Source organism: Pseudorca crassidens, chromosome 6 (genome assembly GCF_039906515.1).
Source record: "Pseudorca crassidens isolate mPseCra1 chromosome 6, mPseCra1.hap1, whole genome shotgun sequence".
Classification (NCBI taxonomy): domain Eukaryota; kingdom Metazoa; phylum Chordata; class Mammalia; order Artiodactyla; family Delphinidae; genus Pseudorca; species Pseudorca crassidens.
In genome coordinates, this window is record NC_090301.1 from 45,592,107 (window position 1) to 45,619,764 (window position 27,658).

General features: G+C 36.8%; 1 protein-coding gene and 1 long non-coding RNA gene across 14 annotated transcripts in view; both read right to left on the minus strand.

The window, feature by feature from the left end:
• Positions 1-27,658, minus strand: part of GULP1 (GULP PTB domain containing engulfment adaptor 1) — a 266,982-nt gene that overhangs the window by 71,663 nt on the left and 167,661 nt on the right. The window lies entirely within an intron of this gene.
• LOC137226426 (uncharacterized) lies at positions 13,078-20,652 on the minus strand. Its single transcript, XR_010944350.1, has 2 exons — positions 14,458-20,652; positions 13,078-13,971 (listed from the first exon to the last, which is right to left on the minus strand). It is a non-coding gene; the product is annotated as an uncharacterized lncRNA (long non-coding RNA).

The window sequence follows — 27,658 nt, forward strand, 5'->3', positions numbered from 1 at the left end:
CAGCAGCATAAAGAAACACCATCAGTTAACTATATGATTCACTGTTAACAAGGAAAAATAAAAATAGAAGTGTTTCATATATATGACGGGACTTTGATATGTAACTGGATTAATATGTGATTTCACTGGCAGAGTGTTTGATAGTTCATTAAATTTAAACAGCACACTAGATATTTGTTTTACTTTTATAATAACTATGAACAAAAAAAACAACTGCACAGTTATTATTGACTTTATTTCAACCTATCATCTTTTATACTATGTTCAAGTATATTGGAGAAATACCTATCCCTTTCAATCAAAATGGGATAAAACATTAACTACTTTCATCTTTGCATTCTGTCCTACACAGTTGCCTGTCTAAATAACTTTCTTTATAATTATTATATTAATATTTAATTTACTCAACCATGAAATACTTCCTGGCTGTGAAATGCACTTCGAGGCATTGTAGGGTAGATATAACATACAGGCAAATAAAGCCCTACCTTAAAAATGATTCTCCTGAGTATAGTTCCCACTTCCAATAGATCTGCCAAGCTTTTAAAAGTCTCAATGAGTTTCTAGAGTCAAGTTTTCCAAATTGAAAAAATATGAATCATGACATCTTGTCAGTTTTATTTTTCAGACGATACATTTTTCTTAAAGCTTTCCTTATCTCCACATTGTTAATGTTGGAAGAAGTCATGACATTCCCTTCTACAGTACCGGGTAGTGACAGCTGAATTATTTCTCCTACTTAGCTCTCCCAAGTATCATTGTTAGCATTATTTTTGAGACATTCTGTAGTACTAAATCAAGGGTAGTAATTATGAAGGATAAAATGTGTTGGGTCAGTTATAATAAACATTTTAAAAATGCTTGTCAAGGCTTTAATAAGTATATGTTAACATAAAGTTAAATCCAGAGAGTTAGGATGTAGGTAGGTATAGATTTCTGAGAATTAATTTAAATGTACATCAATTACTAAAACTTTATCTTATACAGTATTTCCAAAATAAACACAAATGACAGCATTACTGATTCAGGGATTCATAAGGCATTAGCTGGGTCTGTGCTCTCAGTCATTTGTGGAAATAATTCAGTAAGTGGTTTATATGCAAAGCCCATGGCAGTTGTGTTCATATCTACTTATGTTTACAGGAAAAGGAGACTTTCCAAGAAAACTCCATTAGCGTGTCCTTTAAAAGCTCCTCAAGAAGCTATGCTCTGCTGGCATTTTGAAATACTCCGGGATTAAATAAAATTCTTGCAGATGGCTAGAAATTATGGAGAAAAGGATGATTTCTAAAATCTACTATGTGTTATTTACTGTCTTCAAACATAATACCTCATTTAAGGGTAATGAAAACATCAGGAAATGTTCCATAAGTTTGTAGACTGAAGGCAGACAATTTCCACCTTTAGTAAGGTAAAGGTATTTATGTAGATCCCTTTAGTAAGGTATCTGTTTCTACATAAATTAAAATTATAGATATTACCTTATGGACAGAGTGAATAATTTACTCTACCATAGTCTTATAGCACTGATAACAAACATGCAACAGTCTCCTTATTAAACTGAGTCTAAGTTCTAATTCTAACAAATCAGAAAGTAAGTGTTCTAAAATGTACAGATACTCTTTCCTTAAGAATTTCCTTGCCAGCCATGGGACAATCCATGACAAATTAAATGCCTAATGGAACTCCTCCAACCATGGCCGTTAGATCCAGGTCTCTCCCCACCCTTTCCCTCTTCTTACTGATACGGGCACAGTGGATAACCATCTATTCCACCCTCCAGCATCCCTCCCTATTCAAAGCCTCCCATGATTGCTTCTTACACTGCCAGGGCTTTCCCAAGTACTGGAATTCTAATAAAGCATGGGTGGGCTGTCTATGAAATCAGGGAAAATGAGTAACAAATTTATGTTCTGAATAAAATGAAATATATAAGTTGAGGGATAGAAAAATACGGCTCTGGAAAACCTGGTGCATAGGAGGAAGGGACATAACGAGTGTTCAAGTTGGGGAAAGGAAGCCTGAGAGAGGAGGAGAAGACAGCCTATTGGCAGATCATTCTGGAAGAACACAGTGAGACTAGGATAATTGTTCTCTTCAGTTCTGGAAATTCCTCAGGAATAAATTGCTAGAAACTATTCATCAGAAGAGCAAGAGCTTATCAAGCGATGAAACATAGGGCCTCCTTTTTCTAACAGAACAGAATAAGATTCAGCAAGTCTAACAGGAGACATTCTCTACTTACATAAAGACAAAGGGCTTCAAGTTCTAAGACCTGGTGGCATGCTATAGTGATTAGAAGCTCATGCTCTAGAATCATGCTGTCTGAACTTGAGAACTCTGCTGATTAATAACTGTGTAACCATGGGCAAGGTATTTAATTATTCTAAACTTCAATTTCCTTATTTGTAAAATAAGGGCCATAATAGTAACTAAAGTAGGTAACTATATAGAGAGAATTGTTATACCTACATTACCTACCTCATAGTATTGACATGACGATGCAGACAGAATATGTGTCTAACAAGGTATAAGCAGTCAACAAGGATAGTAGAACTAAGCTAAACTATGAGTTGATCAGTCAGCATATACCAATGACCAGTCACTAACCTTTACCCAATTTGATCGAAAGTAGCAGGTTAGAGGATGTGAATTCAGGGAAAAGGAAGTTGGGAAAGACAAGAGTCACCATTGAGAGAGTGTGGAAGGGGAAAAGGAGGAAGGCAGGGGATTGCTAAAACAAATGACTATATAAATTGGACTCCATCGGGGCTTCCCTGGTGGCGCAGTGGTTGAGAGTCCGCCTGCCGATGCAGGGGACACGGGTTCGTGCCCCGGTCCGGGAAGATCCCACATGCTGCGGAGCAGCTGGGCCCGTGAGCCATGACCGCTAAGCCTGCACGTCCGGAGCCTATGCTCCACAATGGGAGAGGCCACAGCAGTGAGAGGCCCATGTACCGCAAAAATACAAATAAAAAAAATTGGACTCCATCAAGTCTTGCTAATCATAGATGGACATTCAGAAAATCTTGATAGTGATGGCTATACTATGCAAACACATCCAAGAACAGCTTAAGAGAAGTATTTCCATTGCACTGGAAATTTACTCCTTATTTTAGCACAATTTTATTACAAGACTTTTATACCAGAAAGTTTTATTTATCCAGGTGTCACCAGTACAATGGATTATTCGTATCCTGAAATTTTCTTTTTCTTCTCCCAAATCGTCACCTTTGGATGGTTTTAATGCTTATTAACACTGCCACAGCTGGTATGCAACAGCAAAGAGAACTGAAACTAAAGACACTCAATTTTGCTGCTCATTATTAGCTTCCCCTAAAGACTCATAGGGAGCAAGGTGGACCGTATTGATTAAAATAGGCTTTATCTGTGTATTTCATTTGTTTTTTTTGCTACTTGTAACTTCCAATACAAAGAAAATACCCTGATCTTTCCCACTGCTTCTCAAGTACACTGCAGTCAAAATGCAAGGTTTTAGGCTCACTCTGGACCTACTAAATCAAAATAAGTGAACAGGAAATCTTCATTTTTTACAAGCACACCAGTTTAAGAAACACTGATCGATTCTAAATAAACCCAAATATGATTACTTCTGCATATTCAATGATAACGTTTCTCTGTACCACAAAGCATTGTGACAGCTCTTTATCTGGTCAAGGATATGCATGCCCTACTTACTAAAATGTCTACTTGTATTAGGATAGTGCAGAAAGGGGTGTGTACAGTTTAAAAAATGGGGCAATAGGGTAGCACGTAGCAGCATTCTCATGGATTAAAGCCCACAACTCTCAAAAGCAACTTTCTCTTTTTTGTATACTTCTATACAGAAGGTTGCTTTAATGTAAAATTCAAAATAAAAGGTGTATACATGATAATAAAAATACTATCTTTATCTGTTTAAAAATTTAAGAGTAGTTATACAATATATTCCTCTACTGTTACATTTCTGAAACTAGAGAAGGCAGCTTGGACAGGAAAAACATTATCTTTCAAATAGGTTAGAACCTAAAAGAACTTTACCTGCACAGAAGACCAGGTTTCATTTTTTAGATGGTGTGACTTTAGATAAGTAATTTAAGTACTCTGAGGTTGTATTCCTATTTGTAAAATGTAATAATATTAGTTCTGACTACCTCACTGTAATGCAAAAGCATAAACAAATGTAAGGTAATAACACTTGGCAAAGAGACATGACAGTTAGCAAAGGTGTAGAGGCCACTACTCTAAATGGCATAGGTAATTTTGTAGTTCACAGGAAATGACTTTTTGATGTTTGTGCTTACTTTTTAGACATTTCTTCATGACGGAGGACGAGGTGCACATGCAATATAATATTGATGATTCTTGCTCTTTACTTAGTACTTGAAAGGAACTAGCTCATCACTCAAAACAAAAATCAGGTTTCAAGAAATTGCTTATTTAAAAAATGCTACAAAGATAGATTTAAAAATTGGTACCATCTGTCCTTTGATCTGTAAGACATAGTAAATTCAGAGTCCTTATATGTACCTTATTTATATGAGTATATACATACATGTGTGTACCTTATGTATATTTGTGTACATGAATTTAACTTCAATTAATTATTTCAGAAGTCAGGTAAAATCCTTGGATAAAAGGAAAATGGAACAGAAAGAAGGGAATGTCTCTTTGAATCCATATGGTAGAAAGAAGCCATAATGAAATTCTCAAGGCAAAACTCCTTCTCCACAGGAAGCCGGCTTTCACCTGATCTTCTGCAAGTGTCTTTGTTAACTGAGAAAAAACATCCTCTCTTTTGACAGTGTTGAAACTTGAAAACAGTAGTTTGTTCTAAAATAAGTTCACAGCATGAGACAGGTTTAAAAACAATTTTTTGTTTGTTTGTTTTCCTATTTATAACAGATAGGTTTCTGACAGAAATTATCAGAGCTTTTAAAATGCAAGATCACAGCATTAGCCTTTTAGTTGTTTGGTGTTTACTGAGTAGTCACAAAATAGTACGCTCAATATTCTGGGCTTTAAATTCTTTTCTTGCATATCTCCAACCTAGATGTTCCATAGGACCTAAAATTCAATGTCTAGAACCAAGAGACCTCTCTGATTTGGTACCTCATTATCCCCTATCTCAAGTTTGCATCTATCTCTGCACTCTTGTCACCCAGGAATACAGCTGGGGGATTATCCTCATAATTATTTATCTGCTTACCTATATATAGTCTACACTACAACCATATGGAACCCTTAGGCTTTCTAAAATTAACCATTTTTCTGGAATGTTCCTGGGAGGCTGTGCGTGCTGTTCCCTCTGACTGTAACAGCCACCTCACCTCAATCACTAAGATCATTTATGTTGGCTCTTATCTCCATTAGGAAATCTTTCTTCACCCTGACCATGGATACTCTCCAGTACAACTCAAGGTGCCACAGTGTATAAGATAGCGAGCCAGTTATATGCATATCTTTGGGAAGTGTAGAAGTCTGATACTAAACTCTTGGCCAGATAAGAACGAGGTCTTCTGAAACCAAAATTCCTTCCACATATGTTGCTGGCTCATAATCTGGAGATGAGTCTTGTGTGACTAACCAAGGACCCTAGAGAAGGGTGTCTGGAAGCTTCTTGGACTCCTGATGCTTTTGTGTGAATTCTTTCTCTTGCTGTAACATTTTCATTGCTTTTATTAGAGTCCTACATGGGTCAGGACATGCATGAAACCCAAGGGGTCCTGTGTGTCCTGACAATCATCTAACCTCACATAATCCTTGGAGACAGTCTCTTCCATGGGACTGTGGGCCAGGCATTTTATATACCTGGAGTCTGGCACCTAGTACATGCTAAAAAAAGAGGGCTGAATCAGTCTGTAAACAACTGTAAACACTCACGTCTTTTGTTAATCAGGTATTCTGGAATTATAAACTTGGCTCTTGGAACTGGTTTAAAAGATTGTTAATTTATGCCCTAAAATCAAACCTGCTATGGATCCAATTATACACATCATCTACTATAAGGTGATTCATGGCAAAACCGAAAATAAAACCATTTAAATTTGTAATAATCCCATTAACTATTTTTTTAACTACTAAGATTTCTATTTTATACTGGTGGCCATTGAAAGGGTCATTGCACCCACTTAATTAATATTCTGTTATTCAGATCATTTACTATAATGTCATGTGAGTTTGCATTCTTTGCAATTTTTATTACACTGGAAAACATATGGAAGAACATTACTTATGAAATCTACTCAATAGATGGTAAAAAATATTTATTCATTAATCCAGTAAAACAGTTGAAGCTAAATTTGCACAAGTATCATTCATACAATGCTCATAAGGTTACGCTGTTTATCACACCTCTGCTATAAAAATTTTTCTCTGTCTTACTTTTCCAAAAAGGATAGACAATTCATTAATTATAATACCTGATTTACTACTTCAACCTGCTATTGCCACACTCACACATAAACATATAAAATCATCTGTAGAATTCTAAATTCATTTCTTAAATTATTTAGTTGTTTCCTCACTCTTTCTACACACTTTTTTTTTAAGTAAATTTATTGACATGTTTCTCCTGGCAATGCTTGAGCATATTCAATCTCACTCATTTTCCCCCAGAAATTCCTGTAGCATATTATTCGGTCTGAATATTTGCAAATGGAAATAGATTCCCTGCTTGTAAGACTTGATTTGTTTTTATCCCCTTGTCTTGGCAAATGTTTGTGTGAGCAAGCCTGGAGTAATACCATTCTAATGAACAATAAAAACAGACATGTAACCAAGTAAGTGGTGTGGTAATCCTCAGAAATAAATGCAAAACCTGACGGAGCTAGAGAGCAAGCTTTAATTATTTAGGATTATAACTGGGGATCAACTAAAGGTAGATCAAGCCCCTTCACTGCTTGCTTCCTGCCCAGGGTACCATTTCTTAGCTGAACCTGCAGAGTCTGGGGTGAGGTGATTTATGCTTCTCTGACTCTAAACCTCCTTGGAAGTAATTAACCATCACTGCCTTGCTTCTCACCATTTGTAATTCCATCACAGATAAAATCTGCCTGAGAGACAGGGCAGGAAGTGAGGGAGATTGGGCAAGTCTATTCAACTTAGTTCTACTATTTCATAATATTGAATCTTGGAATAGTCATGTCATTCAAATATGCAAAGAATCAGGGCTAATCTCCTGATGAATGTGCTGTATTCTAAAAACTCCAATCTGTAAGTACCTCCAAACTGTAGAAGCTATTTTCCATAGTAACAATGTTATATCAAAACTTTGTTGAATCTAGGTATGCCTGAAAGAAAGAAAAAGGGAAATCTAATATGTAGTGAGCACCAACCATGTGCCAGGCACTGTACAGATGTCATCCTGTTTAATTGCCACCAAAGCTTTATGAGGAAGGTATCATTTGCATTTTATAGAAGAGAAAACTGAGTTAAATACTAGGCTTGCTCTTAAATTGTAGATTTCACTTTCGACTCATTTCTATGAGACGCCAAAGCCCAGAGCTCTTTTGATTACAGCGTACTGCCTTCCAGATGGAAAACTGTTGGTTCTGCTGTACTAATAGCATAATAGCCCTTAATCACCATATACATTTCTTTGAATAAGTGAATTTATTGTTATATTTTGAAGAATATAAACCACATTTTCTTCTCACTTCTCCTCCTGGGCAGCCTTCCCAATAGAGCTGAGGACTTCATTTTCTGATTCCAAGGCATGTTTGCTTGGACTTAAGTCAGGCCCATAAGCTATGTTATTAAAGTTTAATGATAAAAAAATGAAGTCTCAAGCATCCATGGAGAAAAAGTAAGACAACTTCCAGGGGGGAGGTGAGGTAGATTCAGACACTTTTCTCAACAGAGAATGACAGAAGATTGTGCAGCAGGGACTAATGTTCTGGGGGAAAGAAAAATCTAAGGTGATAGGCAGGCATCCTCAAATGTGAAATACCTCACAAAATACTGAAGTTATGAAGCCTCTTGAAAAAACTTGAAGAGGAAAACCAAAATCAAATACAGATCTGAGGAATAAAGAAGAAATGGTAAATAGGGTGTAGGTGATCTGAATCCATTTTAATAAGTAAGATTAAACTACTAGGGGAATTATTGTTTGTAAATTATAATTTACAAAATGTAAATGTTGCAAATCCTGGCAAGTAAAAGTGAAATAAGCACCAGAAACTGGGGAGTGGAGCATGTGAGAGGGAGGAAATGAAGTAGGCTATCCACCTCATCATTCATATGTACACACTGTCAAAAACTGAAATGCGCTGTTAAGGAAAAACATAAGGATGCCAAACACTTAATGACTTTCATAATCGTCTTCCTTTAACCCTAGAGCAATCTTTTAGGAACTAATATCCCTTTTGGCAAAGATATATGTATCTGAAATTTAGCAACTCCTTTGATTGGCTTCGATTTTGTTTTTTCTTCTGTTAAATTCAAGTAAAGTTCAATGCTTTTTATCGTAAAATAGCGTGCATGTTAATACTTCTTTCTCATACACTTAATTCTTCATATCTATTCATTCCTAGCCTTAATCTCCTTAATTATTTAACTATTTGCGGTTTAATGTTACAATTCTACTGTTTAATGGGGGATATTAATAGTCCCAATCTGATTGGGCATTTGTGAAGATTAAATGAGATAATAGATGTAAAATGTTTAAAAAGTTATTGGTATAGAGTTGTTTATATACTGTTGAATGTCATTTTTAAAATCTATATATCTATAGATTTAATTTGTTAAATTTAACAACTTAAATTTGTTAAATTTAATTTGTTAAATCTATAGATACATAGATTTGTATTTGTTCAGAGAGAGATGCCTAGATTTCTGTTAACCAAAAGTTAATACTGGGTTATTTCTGCCTGGTAGGATTTGGAGCAATGCGTTTTGGTGTCTACACTTCTGTGCTTTTCTGTAGAGCTTAAATTTTAATAACTAGCATATGTTTACAAAATAACAAAGTTATTCTTAGAAAATAATACAGTGCAAACCTATAACATGAACAACTGCCTTTTCCATGCTTTATCCTGTGTTCTCTGTACTTTGAGATATATCTTTTCTCAGACTCTGGTTGCATAAATTACATCAGATCTTTAGCTCTCCAATTGCCTTTCTTCTTACTGCTTTGCTATCACAACTATGCAAGTTACAGAGAAAGGAGGTGCCTTGATACTACCTGATATAAAGACTGACATTGGACTCTTACTTTTTTGAATACGGTTTTTAAAGGTTCAGAAAAAGGAACTGCTTAGTTCTGGCAGGAAGGAAAAAGAAAAGATGATACACACTTTCTTGGAAACTGAAGAAATAGGCACACAACAGGAGACCATTCTTAAATGTAAAAGTATGCAGAACTGCTCTGGGGATGAAGTTTCCCATAGTTCATAAAGTTAGAAGAAAGACAAAAATGACTTTAGTTTGATTTAAAATACATGTATTTATGTACATATTTCTTAAGGAATGAAAGATTACTTCATCCAAATGTCTTTTAAAATGTAAGAATACAATGAGCAGGCATCTTGGTTTGTAATCAGAAGAGATTCTGTCTCTGAAATGACCTGACTACTTTCCTTATCTCACATCACTCAAATCAGATGACAAAGAGAAAACTCTGGAGGCAACTTTCTTCCACCTAACAGCTTTGTAATCAATATCTGAAATGCAGCCATATATTCATTGACAATGATGATTCAATGTTTAAATCTAAATAGCTTTCAAAACCTTGGTGTTTCCTGCTGTATTTTACATCCTACAATAATCCCTTTCCCTTCCTCCCCATTTCTCATTTCTCTTGGATCCTTTGCTCAAACAATGCTCATCTCTTTGCTAATTTTCATATATTTAACATACACTTATTTTAGTTATTCATTGAAACCACTACTGGAATGATCTTGATGAAAACATTATTTTTTTTTTACCTTTTTCAACACTTTTTCCCCCAAACTACAATACCTCCTACTTGTCCTTTCTGCACAGATCCCTGAGTTTCACATTCCAGGCTTCAAAATGCTACTGCTTGACCCTTTTGAGACCAAATCAGACTTTTCCTTTTACACATTCTTTGGCTATGAACAAGCTTTCTTGTTATTTCCTATATTGCCAAACATAACCACGTAGAAATATGAAATAAATAATAAATGTATCCAATATTCAGAAGATTCCCATTTATAACTAGGTGACCTCAAGTTGAAGAAGCGTTTAAAGATGGATAACATCAGAGGCAATTTTATCCAGGGATTATATTAATAGAAATGTCATTAAGCAAAGCAGAATAAGGGAAATAAAATGCTTCACAAAAGCTTAGACTTTGTGGCCCCTCTGTTAGGGAGGCATATATAGAGACTTTGATCTGCTTAGCTTACATATTTGCCAAACTCCTGTTTGGTTTTAAATGATGTCCAAGGGATCAATTACAGACAGGCCCCATAAAGGAATCTATTTCACATATAATATATACAATAGGCAGACATGTATACATATTCTACTTTATCTCTGGGTTCATTCATGTGCCTGCTAAGTAGTTTATCTCTTTAAAATTGGGAATAGTATAGTACAATGGAAAGAAAAACGGATGTTGAATAGCAGACTTGGTTTCTAGACCTAATTTTGCTATCTTGTTATGTAAGCTTTTAGCAAATCACTTAACTTCTTTGGGCTTCAGTTTACTTTATCAAGAAAATGATAGAGCTGGAATAGATGATTCCTGAAGTCCTTTTCAACACTAAAAGTCTTTCAACCTGTAACACATGTAATGTTTTTTTTTTAAAGGCACTGAAGTCCATAGTGAAATGTAAGGAATAATTAACATTGAGTTTTTAGTTTCTATTCAGTAACTTCTAACAGCCATATTACATTTTTTTTAGAGCTTTCTCAGGCAGAATAATAGTTTACAATGATGATGACCTTCAATATTACGTTTAATAATTATTAAATGTCTACTAGACTTATTGTGGTGATCATTTCACAATATATATGAATATCGAATCTTTATGTTGTATAGTTGAAACTAAAATAATGTTGTATGTCAATTATACCTCTGTAAAATATAACAATAATAAAAAAATAAAAATTGAAAATAAATAACTATTTCAGTTACCTGGGAAAACTTAGGGGTGGGGGACTAAGCATTTTATTTAAAATAGGCATATGATTTTTAAAAATTAAATTAATTTTATAAACATCTCAAGAATTGAGAAGTTAGGTAACGTTCAGTGTTTATTGTCATTTCTCTTTTTCCATTTATTCTTGTATTTTATAAGCACATACCAACCATAAAGTCATAATTCAACAAACTTCCAGTTGTTACTATATTCTCCTTATTTGTTTTCACATTGTTTAGCATAAAAAACACTTATAACTTCCCACTCTAAAGAAGGCAATGGAAAAATAATATATTATAGCTTTCTAATTTCCTTTTAAGTATATGTCAACGTTGCTGCGGCACATAAAGGGACACTTCCAAATGGTTACAGATGCCGAATTATTATCAATAAATATGATGGTATATACCGCTTTTAATTGAAGGAAATGACAGTTAATGTTCAATTTATATGCTCATTTGACAAATTTTAAGATGTTTGGAATGAATATAAGTTGCACATATTAGAATTATTGAGAGCCAATTCTAAAATCTAAGAAAACTTTTTTAAAGGTTCTACATAAAATTGATTCTTGAAGTAGTTTTTACACTTTGAGATTAACTAAACACTTATTTTTGAACAAATAAAATTAGTTACATGAAATGCAGTTGACTTCATGTTTTCTACTTTCTCCCTGGTATCTACAACCAGCAAAACTGGCAAATGCTTATGTTTCTTGCTATTACAAAGCTGCTCTAAAGAATCTCATGAATTTGGAATTCCAAGCTATTTTGGATGTTTCAGCAATGCATCTCATTGATTACAAAGATGCATCTTTTGCCCAACTTTTAATGATTCCACAGGGTTCAATTTGAACATGTTTTCTTTCGTGATTTCCTTTTTTTTTTTTTTTGGCATGTCTATAGATATTTATTTCTCGGATTCAAATTTTCTTCTAAGTCATAAACCAATATTAACATTTTGTTGAAGGGTAATTCAGAAGCATTAGTAAAATGATTTACTTATATTAAAGCCTTCCTTTACCATGATTCATTAGGCCACATAATGTAACTTTCTCTCTTCTTTAACTTCTTACTTGTAAAACTGCATAACAGTTTTAAAAGGTTTATGTGGACTTCCTTATTATATTTCTGTATTTGATTTTAAGACCAAGATGATCTTTACATTAACATCTTGCTCCAGAATGCAGTTGTTGAAAACTCAGAGTAATAGGAAAGTATGATTATAATGATATTTTTCTTTAGCAATCAAAGCCTTCTCTTGTATCTTAACTTAACAAGGTCAAAGCATTGGGTGCCCTGCCATGCTTGCAGGAAAAGTCATTCCTTCCTCAATTGAAACTCTCAGGCTGGCCACTATAGATACCCTGGCTGTTTCTGATGTGAATTTTTAAAAAAGGGACATGATATCTGACATGTATTCTAAGAACTTGGCTCTCTGTTTTTCAGATAATAGTGCAAAGGCTAAATTATTCTCAAGAGATAATAACAACCAGTCAAACTCCAGAGTTGACAGAACATATTTTTATAATAACCATATTAATATTAATAAGTTTTGATATATAAGACACTGATCTAAGGTTTTTTTTAATATATTAACTCATTTAAACCTCATAATAATACAGTAAGGTAGGTACAATTATTAATCTCATTTTACAAAGGAGAATACTAAGGGACAGAAAAGTTATATAATTCAGATATTAGTTGGGAGAGCTGACATTTGAACCCAGGTAATTTGACTGAGAAGTGGATGCTCCAATCACTGCTATCAGAGTTTAAATTCTGATAGCATCAGTGGAGTTGTTGGGCTGCATCTGAGGGTACCGCATGTTGAGATTCTAATTTCCCTATATCAATGACTATTGCATAGGTTTAGCTAGAAGTTTCAAACTTAAGTGGCTTAATATGTGTATTTCAACTACCTCAGGGCTACAATACTCAGGTTGTAACCACATATTTGAGGTTGCATCTTTTTTGTTTTTGTTCTTTGCTGTTTTTACTAAGCCAAATAAGAGGTTTTTTTTTTTTTTTTTTTTACAATGTTGAGGAAGATTAGGCTGTGAAGATTGAGAAAGCCTCGTTAGGAACCACAGAACTCACTGAGGAAGATCTTGAAGGTCACAGCTCAGCCCAGCCTTATCTTTTTTTTTTTTTTTGCGGTACGCGGGCCTCTCACTGTTGTGGCCTCTCCCGTTGCAGAGCACAGGCTCTGGATGTGCTGGCTCAGCGGCCATGGCTCACGGGACCAGCCGCTCCGCGGCATGTGGGATTTTCCCGGACCGGGGCACGAACCCGTGTCCCCTGCATTGGCAGGCAGACTCTCAACCACTGCACCACCAGGGAAGCCCCCCAGCCTTCTCTCTTATCAACCACACACAGTGGCAAACAATGCGTGTTTCATATATGAAACTCTGATACCTCTAGAAATCACTGAAATATGACAATCTTTCTTTTTAAACCTCCCTCTGATCTTCATATTCATCATCTACCTAGTGTTCTTCCAAAATTCTTTGTTTCATGTGCCTGCTCTCTCTCCCCAGGAAAGTCATAAGTTTTTAAGGTCAAGGTCCACGTTCCTATTTGTTTTGGATTCACTCACTTTTAGAACTTGTAACACAAAAAATAAATACATCAGCCTTTTGGGGGATAGTTATACATTTTAGAATAAAACAATAAATACATGTTATTTTATTTTGTTAATTACATCACAATTCTTCATCAGGGAAATGACTATCTCATGCCAACAAAATAATAAGTTCATTACAAGTTTTTCAATATTTCACCTTTATAGAAAAGACAGTTCAGCAGTCTCATCAAAAGTTGGGAGGAGGGCCTCCCTGGTGGCGCAGTGGTTGAGAATCCGTCTGCCAATGCAGGGGACACGGGTTCAAGCCCTGGTCCAAGAAGATCCCACATGCCGCAAAGCAACTAAGCCGTTGAACCACTACTGAGCCTGTGCTCTAGAGCCCGTGAGTCACAACTACTGAGCCTGCGTGCTGCAACTACTGAAGCCCATGCGCCTAGAGCCCATGCTCTGCAACAAGAGAAGCCACTGCAATGAGAAGCCCGCACACTGCAACGAAGAGTAGCCCCGGCTCATCGCAACTAGAGAAAGCACACGTGTAGCAACAAAGACCCAACACAGCCAAAAATAAATAAATAAAATAAATACATTTATTAAAAAAAAAAAAAGTTGGGAGGAATGAAAATACTACAGTCTTCCTTAAGGGTGATCAAAAATTATCTTTATGCTTTAATGCTCTAATTATAGCATCAATAGATAGCTGATACAAAATCCACCCATAGAGCCTATCAGCATCATCTTCAAAATATACTCAGATGCCCACTACCTTCTCCTTCAGCTCCTACTCAGCTTCAAGCCACAGTCGCTCTCCTTGCTTGGACCCTCACGCTGGACTTTTGATGTGTGTTCACCTTTGCCTCTCACAGCTGATTCCTGTTAAAAACTCGTTTCACTTCTTGTTACTCTTTCTCTCAAAACTCTCTAAATTGAGGGTTTCTCAAATTTTACAGTGGCCTATGTTGGAGAGGGGGAAATTTTCCCTCTACCCCTCTGGGACAATAATCAAATTAATGCAAGACAGATAAACAGGAGAAAAAGCAACAAATTTTAATTCATGCACAAGAGGTCTCGTAAAAATAGGACCTAAGAAGTGTTCAAGGCAGGCAGCTTTTATACTTTTTAGACAAAGAAACAATAAATTTGTGAGGAACTGACAGGACAAAGAAACTTGGGTTTGGGATGCTCAACTAGTGAAGAATCTAAATAGAATTTGGGCTTGGGGTAGTACACTAAAGAAGTAACGAGGTTTGTTTCTGTAGGCTCCTAATCTAAAACCCCTATCTCTGGCAATAGGGTGTCCTTCTATCTCCAGATGCAGGGAGTGCACCTTTCACACGAGAGATTTATTTCCTGCTTTCAGGGAGACAGAAAGAAGTGTTAGAGTGTCCCTCTTGTGTTGGTGATTTCTTAAGTAACTTTAATTCAAATTAATCAATATGCCATTGTGGCATATTTAGGGGTGGCCCGCCCTGAGCCCCAGCACCTAAAAGGCCCTACAAGAACTACAGGACATCCCCTGCCCCACCTGCTCTACTGCACGTGTGCCTTTTGGATTGTACTTACTCCTACTTCCCTGAAATCCACTGCATTCCAGCCATCCCGGCCCCTGGCTAGTCCTTGGCTAGGCAAACATGGTCCCACCTTGCCCATGACAGCCGATCTGGAATATTTGTCTCCCAACGCACTCACACGCCTCACTCCCTCCCTTCCCTTAGGCCTCCGCCTGCCTCAGACCTTCCCTGACCACTTCATGTAACATAGCATCCTCTTTCCCACCTTTCCCGATCCCTGACATTCTGCTTTCCTTTTCTACATACAATTATTACAGCCTGGAATACTGTATTAATAAATAAAATACTGTGTTAATACTACATCATATATACTAATAAAAATATACTATATGATACATAATATACTATATAAATAACACTAATACTGTATTAATAAAAATACGCACATTGTTTTCTTATTGGATGTCTCTCAAAAAAGTCTTATTATTTAGCTTATTATATGTAAGTCCTAGGAGGGTGGGAGTTTATCTATTTGGTTCACTAATCAATTCTTATTTTCTCAGTCAAGGCCTGGCATAAATTAGGAGCTCAATTCAAATGAATAAGTACATGTGTGGATGAATGAGTGCACAAATGAATCTATATTAACATTATATTTACATTTTACTGTATTTTTCTATCACTCCTACCATGTTTATATGCATATTTCAGAAATCATATTCAGATGTTATATTCAATGAGGACATGTAGTTAAACTTACGTGGATCATCTCTTCTATTAAAAATTAACTGCTCTTTTAAGAAACTCCCCTCTATTATTAGTTTACAATTTAAATTAGTTAAAGCTGGTAAAGTTTTTAGTACTACTTAAAGGCAGGTTACCGTTTAAAGGCAGTGGCTTTCAAACTCTTATGACTATGAACCACGATTTTATGGAATAAATTGATGTTTACCATACGCATTCTGAAAATTTCTTTTCTTTTTCTTTTCTGTCCTACTTCATCTTTAAATACATGTCTTCCATGATCCACTGCATTGATTTTATAACCCAATTTTTTTCAGGGAGCATAATCTGCAGTTTGAAAAACATCACTATAGGGTACATAGGAATATATGTAGAATTCCCAATGAACTAGCATTAATGCTGTCACTGCTCATTAAAAAACAAAAACAAAACAACTAATGAACCCTACATAGAAAAATACTTTTGAAACCAACTACTATTTTATATCTATATATGATTTGAAATAAGAACACTATGAATATTAAATGTGAATTTTTGAAATAGAATATTATATAAAATGAAAGGATGTGGAACTAAAATATGTTCTTAATAAAGAAACTAAATGAATTAGAACATGAAAGCAGAAAACTATCATTTTAAAACTTAATACATTTAAATGTAAATGTTATTACATATTTCCCCAGGAAGAATTGTAATTCTTAAACAGCTCTGTTAAATTTATCAGATTATGGGCTTCCCTGGTGGCGCAGTGGTTGAGGGTCCGCCTGTCGATGCAGGGGACACGGGTTCGTGCCCCGGTCCGGGAGGATCCCACATGCCGCGGAGTGGCTGGGCCCGTGAGCCATGGCCGCTGAGCCTGCGCGTCCGGAGCCTGTGCTCCGCAACGGGAGAGGCCACAACGGTGAGAGGCCCGCGTACCGCAAAAGAGAAGAAAAAAAAAAAAAATTATCAGATTAATTTGTAAGCAGTGGTTGCCGAAAGTGAATGAAGTGATAGGAATCTTTTAGTGATATGATCATCCTCCCTTTTAGACAGGATGAGGATAGATTTTTCTTTTCCCCATATACAAATTATTCCTCTGTTGCATCAATTCTCTCACTGGAATATTTAGCACATCTTTATTTTCCACGATATGTTTATCAACTACACTATATAAACATAGAAACACACACTTTTACCATTAAAATAACTTCCTAAGAAGTTTAATGTCATCCTACCTCTCTTGATCCAAATTCAGATCACTATAGATTTATCTTCCTAACATCCTATTTGATTAGTTTACTACACAAACTGCTTACCCTGCCATTCAAAGCCTTCCCAACTTATCTTTTTAGCCTTGTCGATCATTAGTACTTCTGATGGTCAGTGTTATGTGACAACTTCGCCAGGTTATACTATCCAGTTATTCAATCAAATACTAAGCTAGGTGTTGCCATGAAGTTATTTTGCAGATATGATTAACATCTATAATCACTGACTTTATGTAAAGGAGCTTATTCTGAATAATCTGGCTGGGCTAGATACAATCAATGTAAAGGCCTTAACAGAAATGAGACAGGCCTGCTATGTTCCTGAATAAGAAGAAATTCCACCTGCAGTCAGCTCCTACCCAGGAGTTTTCAGCCTGCCCTTCCTAATGGCCTGCCATATGGATTTCAGACTTGTCTGGCCAGCCAACCCCCCCGCAAATTGTGTAACCCATTCCCTGAAATAAATGTGTGTGTAGAGAGTAGGGGGTTGTACATCCTACTAGTTGTGTTTCTTAGATGGAACCTCAACTGATAAAGTACTTTACCATCATTAGTACTTTACGCCCAGCCCAACTCTTGCCATTTTGTTTGTGCCTTAGGCCTTCTTGACAGAGCTCATCCTCCTTCAGACATCTCAGCTTGAAATGGTCATTCCACTCTTATTTTGACCCTTGGAAACCCTACCTCACTCCCACTTACATAAAACAGGAATGACTCACCATTCTTTGAATCTCCATAGCTTTCTACTAAGTGCCACTTGAATGGCAAAAAACAAGATCTGCCTTTTTATGTTAGTTATTTTTGAAGAATATTTCCCTATGACAATAAGCTCCATGAGACTATATAGGCCATTAGTCATACAGCTCTGAAACTTCAGCATTCAATCAATGGTGCCTTATACATAACAGTCATTTAATGAATTAATTTATAATCAACTGTTATTACATACGTAAAAAGAAGAAAATCTTTGAAGTCAGATAGACTTCAGTTTTTTAGCCTGGCTCTGTCTTACTAGCTTTGTGAAAATAGTCATATTATTTAATCTTTCAGCTTTACTTTTCTCTTATGTAAAGTGGTGATAACATTAATAATCACTATTTTGGTTCATAGAAATACTAAATCATGTAAAAACACACCAGCACAGTGCCTGGTATATATTGGGACTCAATGAAATGTAACTATTTTGCAATTACCTTGGAAAAGTTATTATGCACTAATTCATAACATACATATATATATATATTGAACAACTACTGTGAGATAGGCACTTTGGTAAGGCCTGTGAAAAATAAAAAAGATAAATTAATGATTGCTAACATTTATGAGTAGTTGTTTTATCCCAGATACTATTCTAACTCTTCATGGAACACCTTTATAACAACACTAATGAGAAATTACTATTAACCCTATTTACAGATGAATAACCATAGACACAGAAAGGTTAAGTAATTTTCCCAAAGACCACAGCTAGTAAGTGTTGGAGTCAGGATATAAACCAAGGCAATCTAGGTCTAGATTCTGGGGTTTTTTTGTTTTTTTTTTTCTGTTTCCCCAAGGTACTTCTGTGGACATGGATTTAGTTTTCAAGTGGCATTTCTCTACTAAGAGATGAGAAATTTTTCAAAAATAACTACTAAGCAATCAATTTTAAAAGTGCCACAAAGAAGGGAATTCAGAAAAAAATAACATTCTTCAAATATTTTTAATGCTACTTGGTACATATGATATCACTCAGGAGGCCAGATGAGAATGAACAAAACCAACCTGCTCTTCCACATTTGACCGACCCCAGTCTGGAAGATATTTCTGTGCCCTCTACTTTGTCGGGGATGTTTTAGAGTTGTTATGGACCTGTGAATTAGCACAGGCAACTTTTCCATGTAGACAAGCAGATCTCCATTGTCACATTAATCCAAAGAGTTAAAGGCAGTTTTAATTACAGTGTAATCTTTCAATCCTTTATAAACCAGTTTTTCAAAATGAGGCACTTCAGTCATTTATAAAAGTGAATAATCTCTGATGGTTTCACTTGAAGGATATAATTCTAGTATGATTGATAACATAAAAAAATTGAGCATAGGCTTTAAAATAATAGTGATTTTCTAGATTAAATTTGTTTCTATGAAGATCTTATGTAGTGTATCAATACCTAACACGAGGAATATCTGTGGAAGAGATGGGTAATATTAACATGTTTTTTTCTCATTCCTTTAAGTAAACTTTTCATGCTAATTCATGGCAATCAATCCTCATGTTAACTTTACAGGGAAATTCATGAGCATTGTAGCGGTTTCAGGTAGGTTAGTTTTACACAGAAGACATTTTTGAGCATTTTCTTTGCTGCACAGTCAGCCAGAAGACATACAGTTGCTACACTCCACAAAGCTCGCTGCTGAGTAACCCTCTGGAAGAACTTCTTCTAGATGGCCTTTTAAATGCTGCTTCCTGCTGATTCAGACTCAGACCAGTGCTGTAGAGGTTTCCTATTAAACACTATCGGCTCTCAGTTCAACAACTTTTTAGAAAATTTTTCCTGAAATAATTCCTCATAACTAATCTCTTTATATCCCACTAATCCACTGTTCTCTTATAAAAATAATTTTATCATTTTCTATTTTCCCCCATGCCATCTCCAAAGGTCAGTTGCTTAAGTCTGGCCCACTCCCTTATTCCCAAACCCAGCTCTTTAATTCACATCTGTCTCTTCCAAATTTAAACAGATTTCTCTGAAATCTACTTCACGTTTAGTGCTCATAAATTATAAAAATAACACCTTCCTTTAAAGACCCTTTTGTAAATGGCATTCATTTATTTGTCCAGTTTTCCAACAACAGCAATGAATCAAATCTTTGAAGACATGGCGTATGGATTGTTTCGATTTCTCTATTAAAATGCAGCATTTGAACAAAAGATTCATAAAAAATATGCACTTTTTCTGCGTTTTCTTAATAGTTTAAGTTTTGTTTGTCTCCTTTTTTTGAGTGATAATTACATTCATTAAAATTGCAGCTCATTACCAGACTAGTTTTTATATTTGTCTGTGTAATGCAACACTAAGTATTTTTAAAGGAAACTAATTTGTTGGTTGTTTTATTTCTTATAGGCTACAATACTGCAATGATTTTAACAATAGCCAAAATCATTTGAAGAAACTACATTCATGATTTAAACAGAAATTATAAAGGATAGTCTTTTATAAAATAGAATACTTATTTAGAAAGAAAAATAACTTCCCATATTATATATACAAAATTATTTTATTTATGCAAAACTTTTCAGGGATCATCTACTAAGAAATGCCAAAGCATAAGCAATCTTTATAAGATCAACCATAAATTAGCAATAATAAGGGGACCTTCAAGATGGCAGAGGACTAAGACATGGAGATCACCTTCCTCCCCACAAATACATCAAAAATACATCTATAGGTGGACCAGCTCCTACAGAACACCTACTGAACACTGGCAGAAGACCTCAGACTTCCCAAAGGGCAAGAAACTCCCCACGTAACTGGGTATGGCAAAAGAAGAAAGAAAAAACAGAGACAAAAGAATAGGGACGGGACCTGCACCTCTGGGAGGGAGCTATGAAGGAGGAAAAGTTTCCACACACTAGGAAGCCCCTTCACTGGCAGGGACGGGGGTTGGCGGGGGGCGCGGGAAGCTTCGGAATCATGGAGTAGAGGGCAGCAACAGGGGTGCAGAGGGCAAAGTGGAAAGATTCCCGCACAGAGAATCAGGGCCGACCGGCACTCACCAGCCCGAGAGGCTTGTCTGCTCACCTGCCGAGGCGGGCAGGGGCTGGGAGCTGAGGCTCTGGCTTCGGAGGTCAGATCCCAGGGAGAGGACTGGGGTTGGCTGCGTGAACACAGCCTGAAGGGGGCTAGTGCGCCACAGCTAGCCGGGAGGGAGTCCAGGAAAAAGTCTGGACATGGCTAAGAGGAAAGAGACGATTGTTTCAGGGTGCGCGAGGAGAGGGGATTCAGAGCACTGCCTAAATGAGCTCCAGAGACGGGCGCGAGCCGCGGCTATCAGCTCAGACACCAGAGATGGGCATGAAACTAACGCTGCTGCTGCAGCCACCAAAAATCCTGTGTGTAAGTACAGGTCACTATCCACACCCCCACACACACACCCAGGAGCCTGTGCAGCCCGCCACTGCCAGGGTCCCATGATCCACGGACAACTTCCCAGGGAGAACACACGGCATGCCTCAGGCTGTTGCAATGTCACGTTGGCCTCTGCTGCCACAGGCTTGCACCGCATTCCAATTATAACTACAATATCTCTCCCTCCCCCCCCACCATGAGTGAGCAAGAGCTCCCTAATCAGCTGCTGCTTTAACCTTTTCCTGTCTGGGTGGGAACAGATGCCTGAGGGTGACCTACATGCAGAGGTGGGGCCAAAACCAAAGCTGAACCCCAGGAGCTGTGCGAACAAAGAAGAGAAAGGGAAATTTCTCCCAGCAGCCTCAGGAGTGGATTAAATCCCCACAATCAACTTGATGTACCCTGCATCTGTGGAATACCTGAATAGACAACGAATCATCCCAAAATCGAGGCGGTGGAATTGGGAGCAACTGTAGACTTAGGTTTGTTGTCTGCGACTGACTTGTTTCTGATTTTTATGTTAATCTTAGTACACTTTTAGCGCTTGTTATCATCAGTGGATTTGTTTATTAGTATGGTTGCTCTCTTCTTTTTTTTTAAATTATAATTATTACTTTCTTAAATTAATAACTGTTTTCTTTTAATAATTAAAAAAATTATTTATTATTTTTTTTCTTTCTTTTTTTCTCCCTTTTCTTCTGAGCCATGTGGCTGACAGGGTCTTGGTGCTCTGGACTGGGGTCAGGCCTGATCCTCTTGGGTTGGAGAGCTGAGTTCAGGACATTGAACCACCACAGACCTCCTGGCCCCATGTAATATCAATTGGTGAGAGCTCTCCCAGACATTTCCATGTCAACACTAAGACCCAGCTCCATACAACGGCCAGCAAGCTCCAGTGTTGGACGTCCCACGCCAAAAACTAGCAAGACAGGAACACAACACCACCCATTAGCAGAGAGGCTGCCTAAAATCATAATAAGTTCACAGACACCCCAAAACACAACAGCAGACGTGGCTCTGCCCATTGGAAAGACAAGATCCAGCCGCACCCACCAGAATACAGGCACCAGTCCCCTCCACCAGGAAGCCTACACAAGCCACTGAACCAACCTGACCCACTGGGGGCAGACACCAAAAACAATAGGAACTATGAACCTAAAGCCTACAAAAACGAGACCCCAAACACAGTAAGTTAAGCAAAATGAGAAGACAGAGAAATACACAGCAGATGAAGGAGCAAGATAAAAACCCACCAGACCAAACAAATGAAGAGGAAATAGGCAGTCTAACTGAAAAAGAATTCAGAGTAATGACAGTAAAGGTGAACCAAAATCCTGGAAACAGAATGGAGAAAATACAAGAAACATTTAAAAAGGACCTATAAGAACTAAAGGGCAAAAAAACAATGATGAACAACACAATAAATGAAATTAAAACTTTTCCAGAAGGAATCAATAGCAGAATAACTGAGGCACAAGAATGGATAAGTGACCTGGAAGATAAAATACTGGAAATAACTACTGCAGAGCAGAATAATGAAAAAAGAATGAAAAGAATTGAGGACAGTCTCAGAGACGTATGGGACAACATTAAACGCACCAACATTTGAATTATAGGGGTCTCAGAGACAAAGAGAAAAAGCAAGGGACTGAGAAAATATTTGAAGAGATTACAGTTGAAAACTTCCCTAAAATGGGAAAGGAAATGATCAACCAAGTCCAGGAAGTGCAGAGAGTCTCATACAGGATAAATGCAAGAAGAAACATGCCAAGACACACATTAATCAAACTATCAAAAATTAAATACTAAGAAAAAAATTAAAAGCAGCAAGGGAAAAGAAACAAATAACATACAAGGGAATCCCCATAAAGTTAAGAGCTGATCTTTTAGCAGTAACTCTGCAAGCCAGAAGAGGGTGGCAGGGCATATTTAAAGTGATGAAAGGCAAAAACCCACAACCAACATTACTCTACCCAACAAGGATCTCATTCAGATTCGATGGAGAAATTAAAACCTTTACAGACAGCAAAAGCTAAGAGAATTCAGCACCACCAAACCAGCTTTACAACAAATGCTAAAGGAACTTCTCTAGGCAGGAAACACAAGAGAAGGAAAAGACCTAGAATAACAAACCCAAAACAATTAAGAAAATGGTAATAGGAACATACATATCAATAATTACCTTAAATGCAAATGGATAAAATGCTCCAACTGAAAGACATAGACTGGCTGAATGGATACAAAAACAAGACCCTTATATACGCTGTCTACAAGAGACCCACTTCAGATCTAGGGACACATACAGACTGAAAGTGAGGGGATGGAAAAAGATATTCCATGCAAATGGAAATCAGAAGAAAGCTGGAGTAGCAATTCTCATATCAGACAAAATGACTTCAAAATAAAGACTATTACAAGAGACAAAGACAGACACTACATAATCATCAAGGGATCAATACAAGAAGAAGATATAACAATTGTCAATATTTATGCACCCAACATAGAAGCACCTCAATACATAAGGCAAATGTTAATAGCCATAAAAGGGGAAATTGACAGTAACACATTAATAGTAGGGGACTTTTAACACCCCACTTTCACCAATGGACTGATCAACCAAAATGAAAATAAATAAGGGAACACAACTTTAAATGACACATTAAACAAGATGGACTTAATTAATATTTATACGACATTCCATCCAAAAACAACACAATACACTTTCTTCTCAAGTGCTGACGGAACATTCTCCAGGATAGACCATATCTTGGGTCACAAATCAAGCCTTGGTAAATTTAAGAAAATTGAAATCATATCAAGTATCTTCTCCAACCACAATGCTTTGATACTAGATATCAATTACAGGAAAATAATCTGTAAAAAATGGAGGATAAACAATACTCTACTAAACAAGCAAGAGATCACGGAAGAAATCAAAGAGGAAATGAAAAAAAATACCTAGAAACAAATGACAACGAAAACATGGTGACCCAAAACCTATGGGATGCAGCAAAACCAGTTCTAAGAAGGAAGTTTATAGCAATACAATCCTACCTCAAGAAACAAGAAACATCTCAAATAAACAACCTAACCTTACACCTAAAGCAATCAGAGAAAAAAAGAACAAAAAAACCTCAAAGTCAGCAGAAGGAAAGGAATCATAAAGATCAGATCAGAAATAAATGAAAAACAAATGAAGGAAATAATAGCAAAGATCAATAAAACTAAAAGCTGGTGCTTTGAGAAGATAGACCTAATTGATAAACCATTAGCCCGACTCATCAAGAAAAAGGGGAGAATATTCAAATCAACAGAATTAAAATGGAAAAGGAGAAGTAACAACGGACACTGAAAAAATATAAAGGATCATGAGAGTACTACGAGCAACTATATGCCAATAAAATAGAAAACCTGGAAGAAATGGACAAATTCTTAGAAAAGCCCAACCTTCTGAGACTGAACCAGGAAGAAACAGAAAATATAAACAGACCAATCACAAGCACTGAAACTGAGACTGTGATTAAAAATCTTCCAAGGGCTTCCCTGGTGGCGCAGTGGTTAAGAGTCCGCCTGCCGATGCAGGGGACACAGGTTCGTGCCCCGGTCCGGGAAGATCCCATATGCCGTGGAGCAGCTGGGCCCGTGAGCCATGGCTGCTGAGCCTGCGTGTCCGGACCTGTGCTCCACAACGGGAGAGGCCACAACAGTGAGAGGCCCACGTACCGCCAAAAAAAAAAAAAAAAAAAAAAATCTCCCAACCAAAAAAGCCTGGGACCAGATGGCTGCACAGGCAAATTCTATCAAACATTTAGAGAAGAGCTAACACCTATCCTTCTCAAATTCTTCCAAAATGTAGCAGAGGGAGGAACACTCCCAAACTCATTCTACGAGGCAACCATCACCCTGATGACAAAACCAGACAAAGATGTTACAAGAAAAGAAAACTACAGGCCAATATCACTGATGAACATAGATGCAGAAGTCCTCAACAAAATACTAGCAAACAAAATCCAACAGCACATTAAAAGGATCATACACCATGATTAAGTGAGGTTTATCCCAGGAATGCAAGGATTCTTCAATATATGGAAATCAATTCATGTGATACACCATATTAACAAATTGAAGGATAAAAACTATATGATAATCTCAATAGATGCAGAAAAAGCTTTCGACAAAATTCAACACCCATTTATGATAAAAACTCTCCAGAAAGTAGGCATAGAGGGAACCTACCTCAATATAATAAAGGCCATATATGACAAACGCACAGACAACATTGTTCTCAATGGTGAAAAACTGAAACCATTTCCTCTAAGATCAGGAACAAGACAAGATTGCCCACTCTCACCACTATTATTCAACACAGTTTTGGAAGTTTTAGACACAGCAATCAGAGAAGAAAAAGAAATTTAAAAATCTGAAAAGAAGAAGTAAAACTGTCACTGTTTGCACATGACATGATACTATACATAGAGAATCCTAAAGCTGCTACCAGAAAACTATTAGAGCTAATCAATGAATTTGGCAAAGTAGCAGGATACAAAATTAATGCACAGAAATCTCTTGCATTCCTATACACTAATGATGAAAAATCTGGAAGAGAAATTAAGAAAACACTCCCATTTACCAGTGCAACAAAAATAATAAAATATCTAGGAATAAACCTACCTAAGGAGGTAAAAGACCTGTACTCAGAAAACTATGACACAGATGAAAGAATTAAAGATGATACAAACAGATGGAGAGATGTACCATGTTCTTAGATTGGAAGAATCAACATTGTGAAAATGACTCTACTACCCAAAGCAATCTACAGATTCAATGCAATCCCTATCAAACTACCAATGGCATTTTTCACAGAACAACAACAAAGAATTTCACAATTTGTATGGAAATACAAAAGGCCCAGAATAGCCAAAGCAATCTTGATAAAGAAAGGCAGAGCTGGCGGAATCAGGCTCCCTGACTTCAGACTATACTACAAAGCTACAGTAATCAAGACAGTATGGTACTGGCACAAAAACAGAAATATAGACCAATAAAACAGGATAGAAAGCCCAGAGATAAACCCACGCACATATGGTCACGTTATCTTTGATAAAGGGGGTAAGAATATATAATGGAGAAAGGACAGCCTCTTCAATAAGTGGTGCTGCAAAAACTGGACAGCTACATGTAAGGGATGAAATTAGCATACTTCCTAACACCATACACAAAAATAAACTCAAAATGGATTAAAAACCTAAATGTAAGGCCAGACACTATAAAACTCTTAGAGGAAAACATAGGAAGAACACTCTATGACATAAATCACAGCAAGGTCCTTTTTGACCCACCTCCCAGAGAAACGGAAATAAAAACAAAAAGAAATAAATGGGACCTAATGAAACTTAAAAGCTTTTGCACAGCAAAGGAAACCATAAACAAGACCAAAAGACAACTTTCAGAATGGGAGAAAATATTTGCAAACGAAGCAACTGACAAAGGATTAATCTCCAAAATATACAAGCAGCTCAATATCAAAAAAACAAACGACCCAATCCAAAAATGGGCAAAAGACCTAAATAGACATTTCTCCAAAGAAGATATACAGATTGCCAACAAACACATGAAAGAATGCTCAACGTCACTAATCATTAGAGAAATGCAAATCAAAACTATGAGGTATCACTTCACACCTCACACGCCTCCATCAAAAACGCTACAAACAATAAATGCTGGAGAGGGTGTGGAGAAAAGAGAACCCTCTTGCACTGTTGGTGGGATTGTACATTGATACAGCCACCATGGAGAACAGTATGGAGGTTCCTTGAGAAACTAAAAATAAAACTACCATATGACCCAGCAATCCCACTAATGGGCATATACCCGAGAAAACCATAATTCAAAAAGGGCCATGTACCACAGTGTTTATTGCAGCAGTATCTACAACAGCCAGGACATGGAACCAACCTAAGTGTCCATCAACAGATGAATGGATAAAGAAGATGTGGCACGTTTATACAATGGAATATTACTCAACCATAAAATGAAATGAAACTGAGTTATTTGTAGTGAGGTGGATGGACTTAAGAGTCTGTCATACAGAATGAAGTTAGTCAAAAAGAGAAAAACAAACACCGTATGCTAACACATATACATGGAATCTGAAAAAAAAAAAGGTTCTCATGAACCTAGGGGCAGGACAGGAATAAAGATGCAGACACAGAGAATCGACTTGTGGACGTGGGGAAGGGGATGGGTAAGATGGGACGAATTGAGAAAGTAGGATTGACATATATACACTATCAAATGTAAAATAGATAGCTAGTGGGAAGCAGCTGTAATGCAGAGGGAGATCAGCTCGGTGCT